The sequence below is a fragment of the Eubalaena glacialis genome, chromosome 15 (assembly GCF_028564815.1).
Source record: "Eubalaena glacialis isolate mEubGla1 chromosome 15, mEubGla1.1.hap2.+ XY, whole genome shotgun sequence".
Taxonomy (NCBI): Eukaryota; Metazoa; Chordata; class Mammalia; order Artiodactyla; family Balaenidae; genus Eubalaena; species Eubalaena glacialis.
Window position 1 is genome coordinate 62,064,419 of NC_083730.1, and position 19,267 is coordinate 62,083,685.

General features: G+C 37.9%; 1 protein-coding gene across 2 annotated transcripts in view; it reads left to right on the forward strand.

Moving 5' to 3' along the window:
* PTPRM (protein tyrosine phosphatase receptor type M) overlaps positions 1–19,267 on the forward strand; it is a 761,903-nt gene that overhangs the window by 418,260 nt on the left and 324,376 nt on the right. The gene's annotated exons all lie outside the window — the stretch shown is intronic.

Here is a 19,267-nt window from a genome sequence, read left to right on the forward strand (position 1 = left end):
TGAGTCTTCTATCCATGAAATTGTCAAGAAGGAAAAAGAATTTTGTGCCAGTTTTGCTCTCGCACCTCAAGCTGCAAAAGTTATGGCCAGAGTGCATAATAAGTGCTTAGTTAAGATGGGAAGGGCATTAAATTTGTACAATCAGATATTTTGAGAGAGAGACCACATTCACATAACTTTTGTGGCAGTATATACTAGTAATTGTTCTATTTTATTATTAGTTATTGTTGTTAATGTCTTACCGTGTCTAATTTATAAACTTTATTATAAGTCTGTTTGCATAGGAAAAAACATAGTGTTAGTACTATCCCCAGTTCCAGGCATGAACTGGGGGTCTTGGAAGTCACCTCCCTTGGGTAAGGGGGCCTAGTGTATATAGCAGTAAATCTAGCAGAGTTGAGTATGGTCTTTTGTGAAGCCCTTTGCCCACATTCACAAATAATTTCAAACAGAAAACTGTGTAATCGTAAAAAAAATTGTAAATACTACAGTAGGAGGGTCTGAACAGGTAAAAATGTTTTTAAAAGATTTATCTGCTTAATATCAACTAGCAGAGAGAATGGTTCATATGGGTAAAACTAAAATTGTGTTCAATTGGCTTTTTCCAACACTAATCACATTACTTCTGTAACCGGAAGTGACTGGTTTGGGTACTCTTTTGCTCTGGGTGAAATATCAGATCCAAACTTCTAAGGTTTTTTCGTGGGCATCACAGCTTTATGAGGGTTAGAGAAGGTCAAAAGACATTCCAGACCAAGTTTTGACAGTTCTGAAAAACTCTGAAAATCATTTGCCTCCTCCTTTAATATAGCCTGAAATAAATACAAAGAAAGTCTTTTACTGGAGAATCATTTTTATTTCATACAACAGTTTCTTGTAAAGTTCATCTATAGGATGAATTACAGTTCATTCATTCCAGGGCATCAAAACAATTGAAGATTCTAATTTTACTGTACAGCAGTAGTGTTCCTCCTACAGGGATGAACTTTACACTTTGGAAATATCACCAAGGAACTCAGGCAAAAATGGACTATTCTGGTTGTTAGGGGAGCCATGTTTATAAAGCAGCAAGTAAGACAGAGACGCAAGTCACAACACAGAACTTAGAAAGGCTTTTCATAGAAAACTGGTAAATACTGGAGAAAAGGAGATGTTTTCTGAATTGACTTACGAAAACAAAGGAACTGAGCTAAACGCTTGGTATTTATTATTCTGTTAGCATCCTTTTATCAAATGCATTGATTAGCAAACATAGGATTCTTCTAGGATAAAGCATTCCTGTTAGACATGGGATCAGTAATCAATGAACTTGATTGTTACAGAAGACAAGAAAACATATAGAAACATAATCAACGTATGAACATGAGGATTTTGACATTGTGGGTGTATGAATGTCTGAGTTTTTATTTAAACTAAGAAGAAATAGTCATAAAAGAGATTGATTTTTGAACCGAGATTGAAAGGGATTGAAGGCTACTTTTTGGCAGATAAAAAGGTGACTATTACTGAGAACAGAGATGTTAATTTTGGAGGGAGAATGGTATTTGGGATACGGCAGACAGACTCACCCGACTGGTGAGGAAAGCGAGAATGGTTATGATCTGTTTGGCACTTGTGACTTACTCATGGAATCATTCTTATTTGGTTCCTATGATAAGGGGGCATCAATTAGAAGTCCTCGGATTGATTCAGACGAACTTGTCAAAAAGCAAAGGTATGAGGGACAGATAAGATTAGGGAGGAGTAGCTAGAACTGGTACCTTCGTGAAAATGCAATTTTAAGTACTATATGTGGATATATGAATGTTGAAGTTAATATTCATGGTTAAATGGTTAAATGAGTAAATGGTATTAGTTTGCTGAAAAAAAATCCACACACCTCTGTCAACAAGCACACCTCACAGCATATGCACTTCTGCAGACCTGCTTTATCAGAAGTTATAAAATTGTCCATTAAATTCTCTCAGAACTCTCTGTGTGTGCAGCATATATAGGTCTTTTTGGTCATGGAACTTGCACATTTAGAACAGCACATAAACATATGCATGTAGACATACACACGCAAGCACACTGATTCCAGCAGGGCCACGGCATATGGTTGTGCAAGCCGTGCACAGCGTAAACATGTGGTGCCGATTCATAGCATGAACCCCATAGATTTGTATATTTATTGTGCAGTTTTCCAGCAGGTGACAATACGTGCCTTGAGGATGGGCCGGCCACGGCCTTGGACGGTTGGTTACCTTCCTCATGCTCTTTCCCTCCTCACGTAGCCGTCCTGAGTTCCGTTTTGGACCTCTCTTCGAGTATCCAAGAATGAAAGAGAGCGAGATTCAGAAGTTTGGGCGGGGCAGGAGAAGCAATAACTGTACCCTTAGTGGCCAGAGCCAGGCCTGAGACTCAGCCTTCAGGACCCAAATGTCTGGTTTCAGGGGTGAGAGCATCGCTGGTGTGATGCCTGTTACCCCTTGTGAGTACAGGGCTTTGTAAAGCTCTTCAGGTCACAGGCCCCCAGCCATGGGTATGTACCCAGAAGAGTTAAATCTTCAATGAGATATTGTCTTGCTTCCATTAGGTCTGGCTGATAGTAACCATAGTCTCTCTCTCATAAGAACCAAAGGTAGACTGCTCTCCAGGAAGGAAACTTCAAAGAGCCAACAGTGTTTCTGGGATATTCATGCCTTCCCTGTAATAATATTCTTTTAAGTTATTATGCAATATTTGATAGAAACAAAAGAGTAGAAGTAATCTACCTAAACTGTACAGCATAATAATAATTGACTCCTTGGCTTAAAACCTCTGCATCTAACTGCAAGCTTCTCATTTTATCCCTCTTCCTCTAGAACTGAGGTCAACAGTATTCTGAGTTTTCATGTAAATTTGTCCTTTGTTTTTCTCTTCTTTTGTTGTTAAAGTGGTTTTAACACATATGTATGTTCTTAATTCCCTTTTGCTGATTTTTCACTTTTATAAAATTATATAATAGTTCTCTACTGTGACTTGAGTTTTTCCCTCAATTCTGTATTTCTAAGATTCATTATTGCTTCATTCATATTCACTAGAGAATACTTTTCTTTTTTATTATTTTTTTAATACAGCATGTTCTTATTAGTTAACTATTTTATACATATTAGTGTATATATGTCAATCCCAATCTCCCAATTCATCCCAACACCACCACCATCCCCCCCAGCCCCCGCTTTCCCCCCTTGGTGTCCATATATTTGTTCTCTACATCTGTGTCTCTATTTCTGCCCTGCAAAGCGGTTCATCTGTACCATTTTTCTAGATTCCACATATATGCATTAATATACGATAGTTGTTTTTCTCTTTCTGACTTACTTCACTCTGTATGACAGTCTCTAGGTCCATCCATGTATCTACAAATGACCCAATTTTGTTCCTTTTTATGGCTGAGTAATATTCCATTGTATATATGTACCACATCTTCTTTATCCATTCGTCTGTCGATGGGCATTTAGGTTGCTTCCATGACCTGGCTATTGTAAATAGTGCTGCAATGAACATTGGGGTGCATGTGTCTTTTTGAATTATGGCTTTCTCTGGGTATCTGCCCAGTAGTAGGATTGCTGGGTCATATGGTAATTCTATTTTTAGTTTTTTAAGGAACCTCCATACTATTCTCCATAGTGGCTGTATCAATTTACATTCCTCCCAACAGTGCAAGAGTGTTCCCTTTTCTCCACACCCTCTCCAGCATTTATTGTCTGTAGATTTTCTGATGATGCCCATTCTGACCGGTGTGAGGTGATACCTCATTGTAACTTGGATTTGCATTTCTCTAATACTTACTGATGTTGAGCAGCTCTTCATGTGCCTCTTGACCATCTGTGTGTCTTCTTTGGAGAAATGTCTATTTAAGCCTTCTGCCCATTTTTGGATTGAGTTGTTTGTTTTTTTAATCTTGAGCTGCATGAATTGTTTATATATTTTGGAGATTAATCCTTTGTCCATTGATTCGTTTGCAAATATTTTCTCCCATTCTGAGGGTTGTCTTTTCGTCTTGTTTATAGTTTCCTTTACTGTGCAAAAGCTTTTAAGTTTCATTAAGTCCCATTTGTTTATTTTTGTTTTTAATTTCTCAATGGTGAAAAATTGAAAGCATTTCCTCTAAGATCAGGAACGAGACAAGTATGTCCACTCTCGCCACTATTATTCAACATAGTTTTGGAAGTCTAGAAGGTGGGTCAAAAAAGATCTTGCTGTGATTTATGTCAAAGAGTGTTCTTCCTATGTTTTCCTCTAAGAGTTTAATAGTGTCTGGTCTTAATTTAGGTCTCTAATCCATTTGAGTTTATTTTTGTGTCTGGTGTTAGGGAGTGTTCTAATTTCATTCTTTTACATGTAGCTGTCCAGTTTTCCCAGCACCACTTATTGAAGAGACTGTCTTTTCTCCATTGTATATCCTTGCCTCCTTTGTCATAGATTAGTTGACCATAGGTGCGTGGGTTTATCTCTGGGCTTTCTATCCTGTTCCACTGATCTATATTTCTGTTTTTGTGCCAGTACCATACTGTCTTAATTACTGTAGCTTTGTAGTATGGTCTGAAGTCAAGGAGTCTGATTCCTCCAACTCCATTTTTTTCCCTCAAGATTGCTTTGGCTATTCTGGGTCTTTTGTGTCTCCATACAAATTTTAATATTTTTGTTCTAGCTCTGTAAAAAATACCGTTGGTAATTTGATAGGAATTGCATTGAATTTGTAGATTGCTTTGGGTAGTACAGTCATTTTCACAATATTGATTCTTCGAATCCAAGAACATGGTATGTCTCTCCATCTGTTTGTCTGTTCTTTGATTTCTTTCATCAGTGTCTTATAGTTTTCTGAGTACAGGTCTTTTACCTCCTTAGGTCGGTTTATTCCTATGTATTTTATTCTTTTTGTTGCTGTCGTGAATGGGATTGTTTCCTTAATTTCTCTTTCTGAACTTTTGTTATTAGTGTATAGGAATGCAGGAGATTTCTGTGCATTAATTTTGTATCCTGCAACTTTACCAAATTCATTGATTGGCTCTAGTAGTTTTCTGGTGGCATCTTTAGGATTTTCTATGTATAGTATCATGTCATCTGCAAACAGTGACAGTTTTACTTCTTCTTTTCCAAATTGTATTCCTTTTATTTCTTTTTCTTCTCTGATTGTCGTGGCCAGGACTTACAAAACTATGTTGAATAATAGTGGTGAGGGTGGACATACTTGTCTTGTTCCTGATCTTAGAGGAAGTGCTTTCAGTTTTTCACCACTGAGAGTGAAGTTTGCTGTGTGTTTGTCATATATGGCCTTTATTATTTTGAGGTAGGTGCCCTCTATGCCCAGTTTCTGGAGAGTTTTTATCATAAACAGGTGTTGAATTTTGTCAAAAGCTTTTTCTGCATCTATTGAGATTGTCATATAGTTTTTATTCTTCAGTTTGTTAATATGGTGTATCACATTGATTGATTTGTGTGTACTGAAGAATCCTTGCATCCCTGGGATAAATCCCACTTGATCATGGTGTACGATCCTTTTAATGTGTTGTTGGATTCTGTTTGCTAGTATTTTGTTGAGGATTTTTGCACCTATATTCATCAGTGATATTGGTCTGTAATTTTCTTTTTTTGTAGTATCTTTGCCTGGTTTTGGTGTCAGGGTGATGATGGCCTCATCATCACCCTGAGTTTGGGAGTGTTCCTTCCTCTGCAGTTTTTTGGAAGAGTTTGAGAAGGATGGGTGTTAGCTCTTCTCTAAATGTTTGATAGAATTCACCTGTGAAGCCTTCTGCTCCTGGACTTTTGTTTGTTGGAAGATTTTTAATCACAGTTTCAATTTCATTGCTTGTGATTGGTCTGTTCATATTTTCTGTTTCCTCCTGGTTCAGTCTTGGAAGGTTATACCTTTCTAAGAATTTGTCCATTTCTTCCAGGTTGTCCATTTTATTGGCATAGAGTTGCTTATAGTAGTCTCTTAGGATGCTTTGTATTTCTGTGGTGTCCGTTGTAACTTCTCCTTTTTCATTTCTAATTTTATTGATTTGCGTCCTCTCCCTCCTTTTCTTGATGAGTCTGGCTAAAGGTTTATCAGTTTTTTTATCTTCTCAAAGAACCAGCTTTTAGTTGTATTGATCTTTGCTATTGTTTTCTTTGTTTCTATTTCATTTATTTCTGCTGTGATCTTTATGATTTCTTTCTTTCTACTAACTTTGGGTTTTGTTTGTTCTTCTTTCTCTAGTTCCTTTAGGTGCAAGGTTAGATTGTTTATTTGAGATTTTTCTTGTTTCTTGAGGTAGGATTGTATTACTATAAACTTCCCTGTTAGAGCTGCTTTTGCTGCATCCCATAGGTCTTGGATCATTGTGTTTTCGTTGTCATTTGTCTCTAGGTATTTTCTGATTTTCTCTTTGATTTCTTCAGTGATCTCTTGGTTATTTAGTAATGTATTGTTTAGGCTCCATGTGTTTGTGTTTTTTTACATTTGTTTTTCCCTGTAATTGATTTCTAACCTCATAGCGTTGTGGTCAGAAAAGATGCTTGATATGATTTCAATTTTCTTACATTTAACAAGGCTTGATTTGTGACCCAACATGTGATCTACCCTGGAGAATGTTCAGTGTGCACTTGAGAAGAAAGTGTAATCTGCTGTTTTCGAATGGAATGTCCTATAAATATCAATTAAATCTGTCTGGTCTATTGTGTCATTTAAAGCTCATGTTCCTTATTAATTTTCTGTCTGGATGATCTGTCCATTGGTGTATGAGGTGTTAAAGTCCCCCACTCTTACTGTGTTACTGTTGATTTCCTCTTTTATAGCTGTTAGCAGTTGCCTTATGTATTGAGGTCCTCCTGTGTTGGGTGCATATAAATTTATAATTGTTATATCTTCTTCTTGGATTGATCCCTTGATCATTATGTAGTGTCCTTCCTTGCCTCTTGTAACATTCTTTACTTTAAAGTCTAATTTATCTGATATGAGTATTGCTACTCCAGTTTTCTTTTGATTTCCATTTGCATGGCATATCTTTTTCCATCCCCTCACTTTCAGTCTGTATGTGTCCCTAGGTCTGAAGTGGGTCTCTTGTAGACAGCATATATATGGGTCTTGTTTTTGTATCCATTCAGCAAGTCTGTGTCTTTTGGTTGGAGCAGTTAATCCATTCACATTTAAGGTAATTATCAATATGTATGTCCCTATTACCATTTTCTTAATTGTTTTGGGTTTGTTTCTTAAGTCCTTTTCTTCTGCTGTGTTTCCCACTTAGAGAAGTTCCTTTAGCATTTGTTGTAGAGGTGGTTTGGTGGGGCTGAATCCTCTTAGCTTTTGCTTGTCTGTAAAGCTTTTGATTTCTCTGTTGAATCTGAGTGAGATCCTTGCCGGGTAGAGTAATCTTTGTTGTAGGTTGTTCCCTTTCATCGCTTTACATATATCGTGCCACTCCCTTCCAGCTTGTAGAGTTTCTGTTGAGAAATCAGCTGTTGGCCTTATGGGAGTTCCCTTGTATGTTATTTGTCGTTTTTCCCTTGTTGCTTTTAATAATTTTTCTTTGTCTTTAATTTTTGCCAATTTTATAACTCTGTGTCTCAGCGTGTTTCTCCTTGGGTTTATCCTTCCTGGGACTCTCTGCGCTTCCTGGACTTGGGTGGCTATTTCCTTTCCCGTGTTAGGGAAGTTTTCGACTATAATCTCTTCAAATATTTTCTCTGGTCCTTTCTCTCTCTCTTCTCCTTCTGGGACCCCTATAATACGAATGTTGTTGCATTTAATGTTGTCCCAGAGGTCTCTTAGGCTGTCTTCATTTCTTTTCATTCTTTTCATTCTTTTCATTCTTTTTTCTTTATTCTGTTCTGTGGCAGTGAATTCCACCATTCTGTCTTCCAGGTCACTTATCTGTTCTTCTGCCTCAGTTATTCTGCTATTGATCCCTTCTAGAGTATTTTTCATTTCAGTTATTGTATTTTTCACCTCTGTTTGTTTGTTCTTTAATTCTTCTAGTTGTTTGTTCTTTAACTCTTCTAGGTCTTTGTTAAACATTTCTTGCATCTTCTCGATCTTTGCCTCCATTCTTTTTCCGAAGTCCTGGATCATCTTCACTATGATTATTCTCAGTTCTTTTTCTGGAAAGTTGCCTGTCTCCACTTCATTTAGTTGTTTTTCTGGGGTTTTATCTTGTTCCTTCATCTGGTACGTAGTCTTCTGCCTTTTCATTTTGTCTATCTTTCTGTGAATGTGGTTTTTGTTCCACAGGCTGCAGAATTGTAGTTCTTCTTGCTTCTGCTGTCTGCACTCTGATGGATGAGGCTATCTAAGAGTCTTGTGTCGAGAATACTTTTCCGCTGTATAAACATCTGTCTGTTTTCTGGTCAGTAGATATTTAGGTTGTTTGCACATTTTCCTTTCTTATTCTTTTGTTAACCATGCTGCTAAGAACATTTCTATACATACCTCCTGGTGCCCCAGGGAAGAATTTCTCTAGAGATGTGGTTTTCACTCTTACTGCAGTATGAAGTGTATTTTACATTGTGACACAGTCATACACACACCTGTAAATTTACAGGAGCGTGTGTAGGTAGAACTAAAACAAAATCTGCACAAGCCTCACGTTTCAACCTAAAATGCACTCTAGTGTTTTAGTTTCTATCTCTTTCTTTAAAACGAATGCTAATCTAAGACCTGAGGGACCCAGCCAGCATTCTAAAAAACACTCCTCTAATTCAGAGTTTCTCAGATTTTAATGTGCACTGAAGATTTGGCTTCAGGAGGTCAGAGGTGTGGGCTTCCTGTTGGTACCACTGCTTATTGTTCACCCCTTGTAATAGAGAAAATGTAGACTCAACCTGTCTGTTCCTCAATAGGGGGATGCGGAAGTAAACTATTGTTCATTTATTTACTGGAATTCGATACACCAGTTAAAATGATCTCTATGATCTATCCATAGATATAAACTAGATCTATCTATAGATATAAACTAGATCTATGTATTTCAACTTGGCTGATGTTGAACCAGTCAAGTTGCAGAGAATGGTAGCATTTGTGTTAAATTTTAAGCATCCCAGATACATGTAATAAAAGTACAAAATCATGTCTGGGAATGACACATAATAACCTTAAGGTAGCCTGCAGGAACATGGAAAGGATTTGTATCAGCACTAGTTTATTTCTTTAATCAAAAGTGATCTGAAGCAAAACACCTATGTTAATACTTGATATTAGTAGGCACACAGGTGATTGTTTTATTTTGTACTTTTCAATGTGCTTTAAAGGTCTTATTACTTAAAATTTCAAAAACTTTATATTAACACCAGAAAAGAATACTTTGTATTTAACAGAATAACATCTTTCAACCATTGTGGGACTCCTACCCTTATTCTTTACAGTTAGTCAGTTCAGGTGGAATGAAATATGACAAGATGTTAATGTCAGTGAGTGCATTATCAATGCCAGCATTTCTTTATTTTGGACGGTTGAAAACAGTAAATTGTTTATTCCCTCTTTTTTTCCAACCCCCATTCAACAAACTCTTTACTTGAGAACATTAAATCTTAAAATTCTTTTTAAAAATTATCTTAGAAGACTTGGTGACACTAGCCTAAAACCAGACACCAAGGGTGACTAACCAAAGGCCTAAGATGTATTCTTTTACCTTAATTTTTTTAATGTACAAACCAAACCAAGACCTAAACAAAGCGTCTATACACAGTAGTCTTTTAGGGTTACCTGACACCACAGGTAAATGCTCCCTCCAGGCTGTCAGTGGTCACTCACGTTCAGAGCGTGGGTGCAGCCTTACGCTCTTGCCTGAGAGGGTCTGTGTTCTCACCTTAGTCTGTGTCCTAGTCATTTGTTATGTAAGATAATCTTTACATTTCCCATAAGACATGAATAGGAATTCCACCTTTCTACTGCGATCAAAATTAGAATCATTGGTAGAATTGATACGTGGAGAGTCCATTTCCCAGCAACATAATGTAGTGGGTTACTTACCTTTACGATTTAGGCTGAGTCGAAACCACCACTTGGAAAACAGGAAAGACATTGTGAAGAATATGTCCATCCTAAACCAGGAAATATGGGAAAATGTTTGCTTCTGTGTGAGGCTTGGCATGGCTGCCCTTTCCTTCATTTATTCAGTGACTGTTTTTTCAGCTCTTAACTTCGTACTATTTTTGAAATTCAGCTTGTTTTTTAGGAAGAAACTTCTTTTTTATAGGATTGTGTGGTATATTTAAGAACAGATCGTTTTCAAGTGCGTTTCTTGATTCTAATCATGATGTAAGAATTACTAATGTGAAAAGTATTTTGGTGGAAGAGGCTATTCAAATTCATGTAATTCTTATGACAAGTTTTCATTTATTTAATTACATCACAGGTATATAATGCCTGTAGGGTAGCATAGGTTAAAGGTTGATATATTTCAGAACTTTCAACTACACTGACAAAGGGTAATTTCTAAACTATGGAAAACATCGGCTAATTCAAAAACTATAGCTATGTTGCTTGCAAACAGTGCCATGTGCCTGGAACCTTTGCTGCTTAGGAATATTAAATGACTGGGTAGGCCAAGATAATACTAGTTAACCAGGTCTTTGCTCTGATTTAACTGAATAGTAAAGTAAATAAAGCTATTACGTTATTATTTTGTCACCTTCTTTTGTGTGACTGGCAAGGCAGAAATTCAGTAGCTGAAGATGACAAAAGGGGCCCACCATGCCATTCTGGTTGTTATTCCTTTTATTGTAATAGACCTCTGGAAAGTCCATGAAGAGGCAGAAAAGAGAAACCTGTTAGCAGGAGCCTTGGTTTGTAATCTGTGTTTTTGATTATCAATGACAGGATTCTAAAATTACACCTAGATCTATCTCACAGGTTCTGAAATTGAGTTTCTGAAAAAGCACTGTAGTAGTAATGAAAGGTAAAGAGCAGAGTTCCAGAGAAATGAGCTGTGAATTGAACCTGCAATGGAAATTGATCCTATCAGTCAGTTTCTGCCCATATCCGTAGAAAAAGAGGACTGAGTATAGAAGGAAGCGGGATCCCTGATTAAATAGGATGCCAAAGTGCTGGAGGCTAGAACCGGCTCGCTGGTCCCTCGGGTCAGGATTGCAAGTGTCAGACACCTCTGCTTGAAACCTGGCTCGAACTGGCAGAAAGAGAACAGAAGGAAAAATGCTGCCAGTGGTGCCAGCAAGGGAATCGGCGGGAACTCCCTGCCTAAGCTTCGGGCATGACAGCCACCGCACTCCTCAGGGGCACCGTTCTGGTCTCTTGTCGTGAGCCCGTGGGCCCAGACTGGATCCGCTGGCCTTATGACTTGTGCCAACGGGGCCTTCATTTACCCATCCTACTGTGGGCAATGGGGATGTGAAGAGAACTGGCCTTGGAATCCACACACATCCTCCAAAGCATCTTTAGGATTGTAAGAAAAGAGAGGCAGATATCCTCCAACTAGTAAATACAATTAACTACCCTGTTATCTGACCCTTAAGAGATTTATTTTGTGCACATGGAATGGTAGTAATAGTATGCCAAATTTGGGGAGCAGTATTTGCATTTTGCTCCCAGAAATGCCTTGTGAATTGCAATTAGCCGACTGAAATTACGCATTTCTATCTATGAAGTTGCCGTTTATTTCCCACAGTGTGATCTGTGTCGACAGCAATGCCCTTCAAAGTCTTCAGCGATCGTCAGCGTAACTCACTAGGGGAAATGTCCCTGTGGAATGCCTCGTTCACAGCTTGCAGCACACTAATAGACACGGTTCCGGCGGAAACACTGAAGATGAAGGTGCTATAAAACACCAAATTAAGATGTAATCCTTAGAAGCCATCACTGCATCAGAGCTCGGTTTTGCAGAATGGCAGAAGGAAAGGAGAAAAGGAGTAGTGAAATCCGGCAGTTTGCTTAGCATGAGTTGAAAGGATTGTCAGATGCCCTTAGTCACTGGACATAGCCTAACAGTGCTATCGTCAAAGGGGATATTATCACAGGTACTTGGTAGCCCAGGACATTCAGTCTGTGTTATCAGATGTCATTTCCCATCTCACTTAGCGCTTGCCTTTGGGCCCTGGCAAGAGACAGTAGACTGTGTCGCCTGCATCGTCGTATTGATTCAACTTCTCTCTTAAGCTGTTGACTAAAGGGAGAAGCGTTTAGGACTCATCCCTCCCCCTGCTGATAGGATTTGACTCTGCCATGTTGCTATTGACATATTAAGAGACACAACAGAACTGTACTTATGGTAGGCAAAGGTCCACAAAGGGCACAGATGGAAATATTCTGTTTGGAAATGATATTAAAATACTTTTAAAAAAGAAAAAAAAAACAGAAGCAGACTTACAGATATCGAAAACAAACTTATGGTTACCAAAGGGGAAATGTGGGGGGAAGGGATCAATCAGGAGCTTGGGATGAACACATACACACTACCATGTATAAGATAGATAACCAACAAGGACCTACTGTATAGCACAGGGAACTCTACTCAATATTCTGTGATAACCTCTATGAGAAAAAAATCTGAAAAAGAATGGACAAGTTATTGAACCCACCGTGGCCACAATTTTTTCATTTCTATACTGGGAAGAATAGTACTTAAGCCACAGGATTGTTTGGAGGAATAGAGATTATATACAAAACAACTCACACACAGTAAGTACACACACAGTACATGGTAGCTATTTTTTGTTTGTTTTATTTGTTGTTTTGTTTTGTTTTGCTAATCAGTGATTTTTTTTTATACTAATTACAGCTTTATTTTAATAAACCCTATCCTTGGTTATTATATCCTACTCTTCCAATAATGTTCTTTTTATTTTATACAGCAGGTTCTTATTAGTCATCAGTTTTATACACATCAGTGTATACATGTCAATCCCAATCGCCCAATTCATCCCACCACCACCCTCACCCCGCTGCGGCTTTCCCCCCTTGGTGTCCATACGTTTGTTCTCTACATCTATGTCTCAATTTCTGCCCTACAAACCGGTTCATCTGTACCATTCTTCTAGGTTCCACATATATGCATTAATATACAATACTGGTTTTTCTCTTTCTGACTTACTTCACTCTGTATGACAGTCTCTAGATCCATCCATGTCTCAACAAATGACCCAATTTCGTTCCTTTTTATGGCTGAGTAATATTCCATTGTATATATGTACCATATCTTCTTTATCCATTCGTCTGTCGATGGGCATTTAGGTTGCTTCCATGACCTGGCTATTGTAAATAGTGCTGCAATGAACATTGGGGTAAATGTGTCTTTTTGAATTATGGTTTTCTCTGGGTATATGCCCAATAGTGGGATTGCCGGGTCATATGGTAATTCTATTTTTAGTATTTTAAGGAACCTCCATACTATTCTCCATAGTGGCTGTATCAATTTACATTCCCACCAACAGTGCAAGAGGGTTCCGTTTTCTCCGCACGCTCTCCAGCATTTGTTGTTTGTAGATTTTCTGATGATGCACATTCTAACTGGTGTGAAGTGATATCTCACTGTAGTTTTAATTTGCATTTCTCTAATAAGTAGTGATGTTGAGCAGCTTTTCATGGGCTTCTTGGCCATCTGTGTGTCTCTTTGGAGAAATGTCTATTTCGGTCTTCTGCCCATTTTTGGATTGGGTGGTTTGTTTTTTTAATCTTGAGCTGCATGAGCTGTTTATATATTTTGGAGATTAATCCTTTGTCCATTGATTCATTTGCAAATATTTTCTCCCATTCTGAGGGTTGTCTTTTCGTCTTGTTTATGGTTTCCTTTGCTGTGCAAAAGCTTTGAAGTTTCATTAGGTCCCATTTTGTTTATTTTTGTTTTTATTTCCATTACTCTAGGGGGTGGATCAAAAAAAGATCTTGCTGTGATTTATGTCAAAGAGTGTTCTTCCTATGTTTTCCTCTAAGAGTTTTATAGTGTCCAGTCTTACATTTAGGTCTCTAATCCATTTTGAGTTTATTTTTGTGTATGGTGTTAGGTAGTGTTCTAATTTCATTCTTTTACATGTAGCTGTCCAGTTTTCCTAGCACCACTTAGTGAAGAGACTGTCTTTTCTCCATTGTATATCCTTGCCTCCTTTGCCATAGATTAGTTGACCATAGGTGCGTGAGTTTATCTCTAGGCTTTCTATCTTGTTCCGTTGATCTATGTTTCTGTTTTTGTGCCAGTACCATGTTGTCTTGATTACTGTAGCTTTATAGTATAGTCTGAAGTCAGGGAGTCTGATTCCTCCAGCTCCGTTTCTTTCCCTCAAGACTGCTTTGCTATTCGGGGTCTTCTGTGCCTCCATACAAATTTTAAGATTTTTTGTTCTAGTTCCATAAAAAATGCCATTGGTAATTTGATAGGGATTGCCTTGAATCTGTAGATTGCTTTGGGTAGTATAGTCATTTTCACAGTATTGATTTTTCCAATCCAAGAACATGGTATATCTCTCCATCTGTTGGTATCATCTTTAATTTCTTTCATCAGTGTCTTATAGTTTTCTGCATACAGGTGTTTTGTCTCCCTAGGTAGATTTATTCCTAGGTATTTTATTCTTTTTGTTGCAATGGTAAATGGGTGTGTTTCCTTAATTTCTCTTTCAGATTTTTCATCATTAGCGTATAGGAATGCAACAGATTTCTGTGCATTAATTTTGTATCCTGCACCTTTACCAAATTCATTGATTAGCTCTTGTAGTTTTCTAGTGGCATCTTTAGGATTCTCTATGTATAGTATCATGTCATCTGCAAACAGTGACAGTTTTACTTCTTCTTTTCCAATTTGTATTCCTTTAATTTCTTTTTCTTCTCTGATTGCCATGGTTAGGACTTCCAAAACTATGTTGAATAATAGTGGTGAGAGCGGACATCCTTGTCTTCTTCCTGATCTTAGAGCATAAAACTAATGCTTTCAGTTTTTCACCATTGAGAACAATGTTTGCTGTGGGTTTGTTGTATATGGCCTTTATTATGTTGAGGTAGGTTCCCTCTATGCCCACTTTCTGGAGAGTTTTTATCATAAATGGGTGTTGAATTTTGTCAAAAGCTTTTTCTGCATCTATTGAGATGATCATTTGGTTTTTATTCTTCAATTTGTTAATATGGTATATCACATTGATTGATTTGCATATATTGAAGAATCCTTGCATCCCTGGGATAAATCCCACTTGGCCGTGGTGTGTGATCCTTTTAATGTGTTGTTGGATTCTGTTTGCTAGTATGTTGTTGAGGATTTTTGCATCTATATTCATCAGTGATATTGGTCTGTAATTTTCTTTTTTTGTAGTATCTTTGCCTGGTTTTGGTATCAGTGTGATGGTGGCCTCATAGAATGAGTTTGGGAGTGTTCCTTCCTCTGCAATTTTTTGGAAGAGTTTGAGAAGGATGGGTGTTAGCTCTTCTCTAAATGTTTGATAGAATTCACCTGTGAAGCCATCTGCTCCTGGACTTTTGTTTGTTGGAAGATTTTTAATCACAGTTTCAACTTCATTGCTTGTGATTGGTCTGTTCATATTTTCTATTTCTTCCTGGTTCAGTCTTGGAAGGTTATACCTTTCTAAAAATTTGTCCATTTCTTCCAGGTTGTCCATTTTATTGGTGTAGAGTTGCCTGTAGTAGTCTCTTAGCATGCTTCATATTTCTGCGGTGTCTGTTATAACTTCTCCGTTTTCATTTCTAATTTTATTGATTTGAGTCTCTCCATCTTTTTCTTGATGAATCTGGCTAATGGTTTATCAATTTTGTTTATCTTCTCAAAGATAGTTCTTTTTGATCTTTGCTACTGTTTTCTTTTTTTCTATTTCATATATTTCTGCTCTGATCTTTATGATTTCTTTTCTTCTGCTAACTTTGGGTTTTGTTTGTTCTTCTTCCTGTAGTTCCTTTAGGTGTAAGGTTAGATTTTTTATTTGAGATTTTTCTTGTTTCTTGAGGTAGGCTTGTATAGCTATAAACTTCCCTCTTAGAACTCCTTTTGCTACATCCCATAGGTTTTGGATTATTGTGTTTTCATTGTCATTTGTCTCTAGGTATTTTTTGATTTCCTCTTTGATTTCTTCAGTGATTTCTTGGTTATTTAGTAATGTATTGTTTAGCCTCCATGTGTTTGTTTTTTTTTGCTTTTTTTCCCCCTGTAATTCATTTCTAATCTCATAGCGTTGTGGTCAGAAAAGATACATGATATGATTTCAATTTTCTTAAATTTACTGAGGCTTAATTTGTGACCCAAGATGTGATCTATCCTGGAGAATGTTCCGTGCGCACTTGAGAAGAAAGTGTAATCTGCTGTTTTTGGATGGAATGTCCTATAAATATCAATTAAATCTATCTGGTCTATTGTGTCATTTAAAACTTCTGTTTCCTTATTTATTTTCAATTTGGATGATCTGTCCATTGGTGTAAGTGAGGTATTAAAGTCCCCCACTATTATTGTGTTACTGTCGATTTCCTATTTTATAGCTGTTAGCAGTTGCCTTATGTATTGAGGTGCTCCTCTGTTGGGTGCATATATATTTATACTTGTTATGTCTTCTTCTTGGATTGATCCGCTGATCATTATGTAGTGTCCCTACTTGTCTCTTGTAGCATTCTTTATTTTAAAGTCTATTTTATCTGATATGAGTATTGCTACTCCAACTTTCTTTTGATTTCCATTTGCATGGCATATCTTTTTCCATCCCCTCACTTTCAGTCTGTATGTGTCCCTAGGTCTGAAGTGGGTCTCTTGTAGACAGCATATATATATGGGTCTTGTTTTTGTATCCATTCAGCAAGTCTGTGTCTTTTGATTGGAGCATTTAATCCATTCACGTTTAGGGTAATTATCAATATGTATGTTCCTATTACCATTTTCTTAATTGTTTTGGGTTTGTTTTTGTAGGTCCTTTTCTTCTCTTGTGTTTCCCACTTAGAGAAGTTCCTTTAGCATTTGTTGTAGAGCTGGTTTGGTGGTGCTGAATTCTCTTAGCTTTTGCTTGTCTGTAAAGCTTTTGATTTCTCCGTTGAATCTGAATGAGATCCTTGCTGGGTAGAATAATCTTGGTTGTAGGTTCTTCTGTTTCATCACTCTAAGTATATCATGCCACTCCCTTCTGGCTTGTAGAGTTTCTGCTGAGAACTCAGCTGTTAACCTACGGGAGTTCCCTTGTATGTTATTTGTCATTTTTCCCTTGCTGCTTTTAATAATTTTTCTTTGTCTTTAATTTTTGCCAATTTTATAACTCTGTGTCTCGGCGTGTTTCTCCTCGGGTTTATCCTGCCTGGGACTCTCTGCGCTTCCTGGACTTGGGTGGCTATTTCCTTTCCCATGTTAGGGAAGTTTTCGACTGTAATGTCTTCAAATATTTTCTCTGGTCCTTTCTCTCTCTCTTCTCCTTCTGGGACCCCTATAATGTGAATGTTGTTGCGTTTAAAGTTGTCCCAGAGGTCTCTTAGGCTGTCTTCATTTCTTTTCATTCTTTTTTCTTTAGTGTGTTCTGCAGCAGTGAATTCCACCATTCTGTCTTCCAGGTCACTTTTCCGTTCTTCTGCCTCAGTTATTCTGCTATTGATTCCTTCCAGTGTAGTTTTCATTTCAGTTATTATATTGTTCATCTCTGTTTGTTTGTTCTTTAATTTTTCTAGATCTTTGTTAAACATTTCTTGCATCTTCTCGATCTTTGCCTCCATTCTTTTTCCGAGGTCCTTGATCATCTTCACTATCATTATTCTGAATTCTTTTTCTGGAAGGTTGCCTATCTCCACTTCATTTAGTTGTTTTTCTGGGGTTTTATCTTGTTCCTTCATCCAGTACATAGCCTTTTCATCTTGTATGTCTTTCTGTGAATGTGGTTTTTGTTCCACAGGCTGAAGGATTGTAGTTCTTCTTGATTCTGCTGTCTGCCCTCTGGTGGATGAGGCTATCTAAGCGGCTTGTGCAAGTTTCCTGATGGGAGGGACTGGTGGTGGGTAGAGCTGTGTGTTGCTCTGGTGGGCAGAGCTCAGTAAAACTTTAATCCTCTTGTCTGCTGTTGGGTGGGCCTGGGTTCCCTCCCTGTTGGTTGTTTGGCCTGAGGTGACCCAACACTGGAGCCCACCCAGGCTCTTTGGTGGGGCTAATGGCAGACTCTGGGAGGGCTTACGCCAAGGAGTACTTCCCAGAACTTCTGCTGTCAGAGTCCTTGTCCTCACGGTGAGCCACAGCCGCCCCCCGCCTCTGCAGGAGACCCTCCAACACTAGCAGGTAGGTGTGGTTCAGTCTCCTGTGGGGTCACTGCTCCTTCCCCTGGGTCCCGATGCACACACTACTTTCTGTGTGCCCTCCAACAGTGGAGTCTCTGTTTCCCCCAGTCCTGTCAAAGTCCTGTAATCAAATCCCACTAGCCTTCAAAGTCTGATTCTGTAGGAATTCCTCCTCCCGTTGCCGGACCCCCAGGTTCCGAAGGCTGACATGGGGCTCAGAACCTTCACTCCAGTGGGTGGACTTCTGTGGTATAAGTGTTCTCCAATTTGTGAGTCACACACCCAACAGTTATGGGATTTGATTTTATTGTGTTTGCGCCCCTCCTACTGCCTCACTGTGGCTTCTCCTTTGTCTTTGGATGTGGGGTATCTTTTTTGGTGAGTTCCAGTGTCTTCCTGTCAATGATTGTTCAGCAGTTAGTTGTGATTCTGGTGTTCTCACAAGAGGGAGTGGGAGCACGTCCTTCTACCCATGGTAGCTATTATTTCTCAAGTTTTCATGCTTATTTTCACTTTCCAATTATAGATCTCTTTATATTCATAATGGTGACCACATTCAGGAAAACAAAAATCAAAATATATGGATCAATTGTATGTATGGATATACTAAAGCAAAGTATTTTAGATTAGTTTTTCCCCAAACCCGTGAAAGATAAACTTCTTAGAAAAGTGTAAGGTACATAATAAGGGCTCAATAAATGTTATGTAGTTAGTATTACTGTATTTTCATCATCATTTCATAAACAAGTTTAAGCTTTCATAAACAGCAAGGCCCTACTGTATAGCATAGGGAACTATATTTAATATCCTATGATAAACCATACTGAAAAGAATATTAAAAAAGAATGTGTACATATATACATATATATGTATAACTGAATCACTTTGTACAGCAGAAATTAACACAACATTGTAAATCAACTATACTTCAATAAAAGAATAGATATGCATAAAAAGAAAGCCTTCTCTGTATATATTCTTTCTTTTAAGCCCATCAGAATGCTTATAGTCCCTGCGTTTCATTTAGATTTCTAAGCTCGAAACTCTGTCCCTGGAGCTTGGACTTCAGGGGTAGCAAAGAAC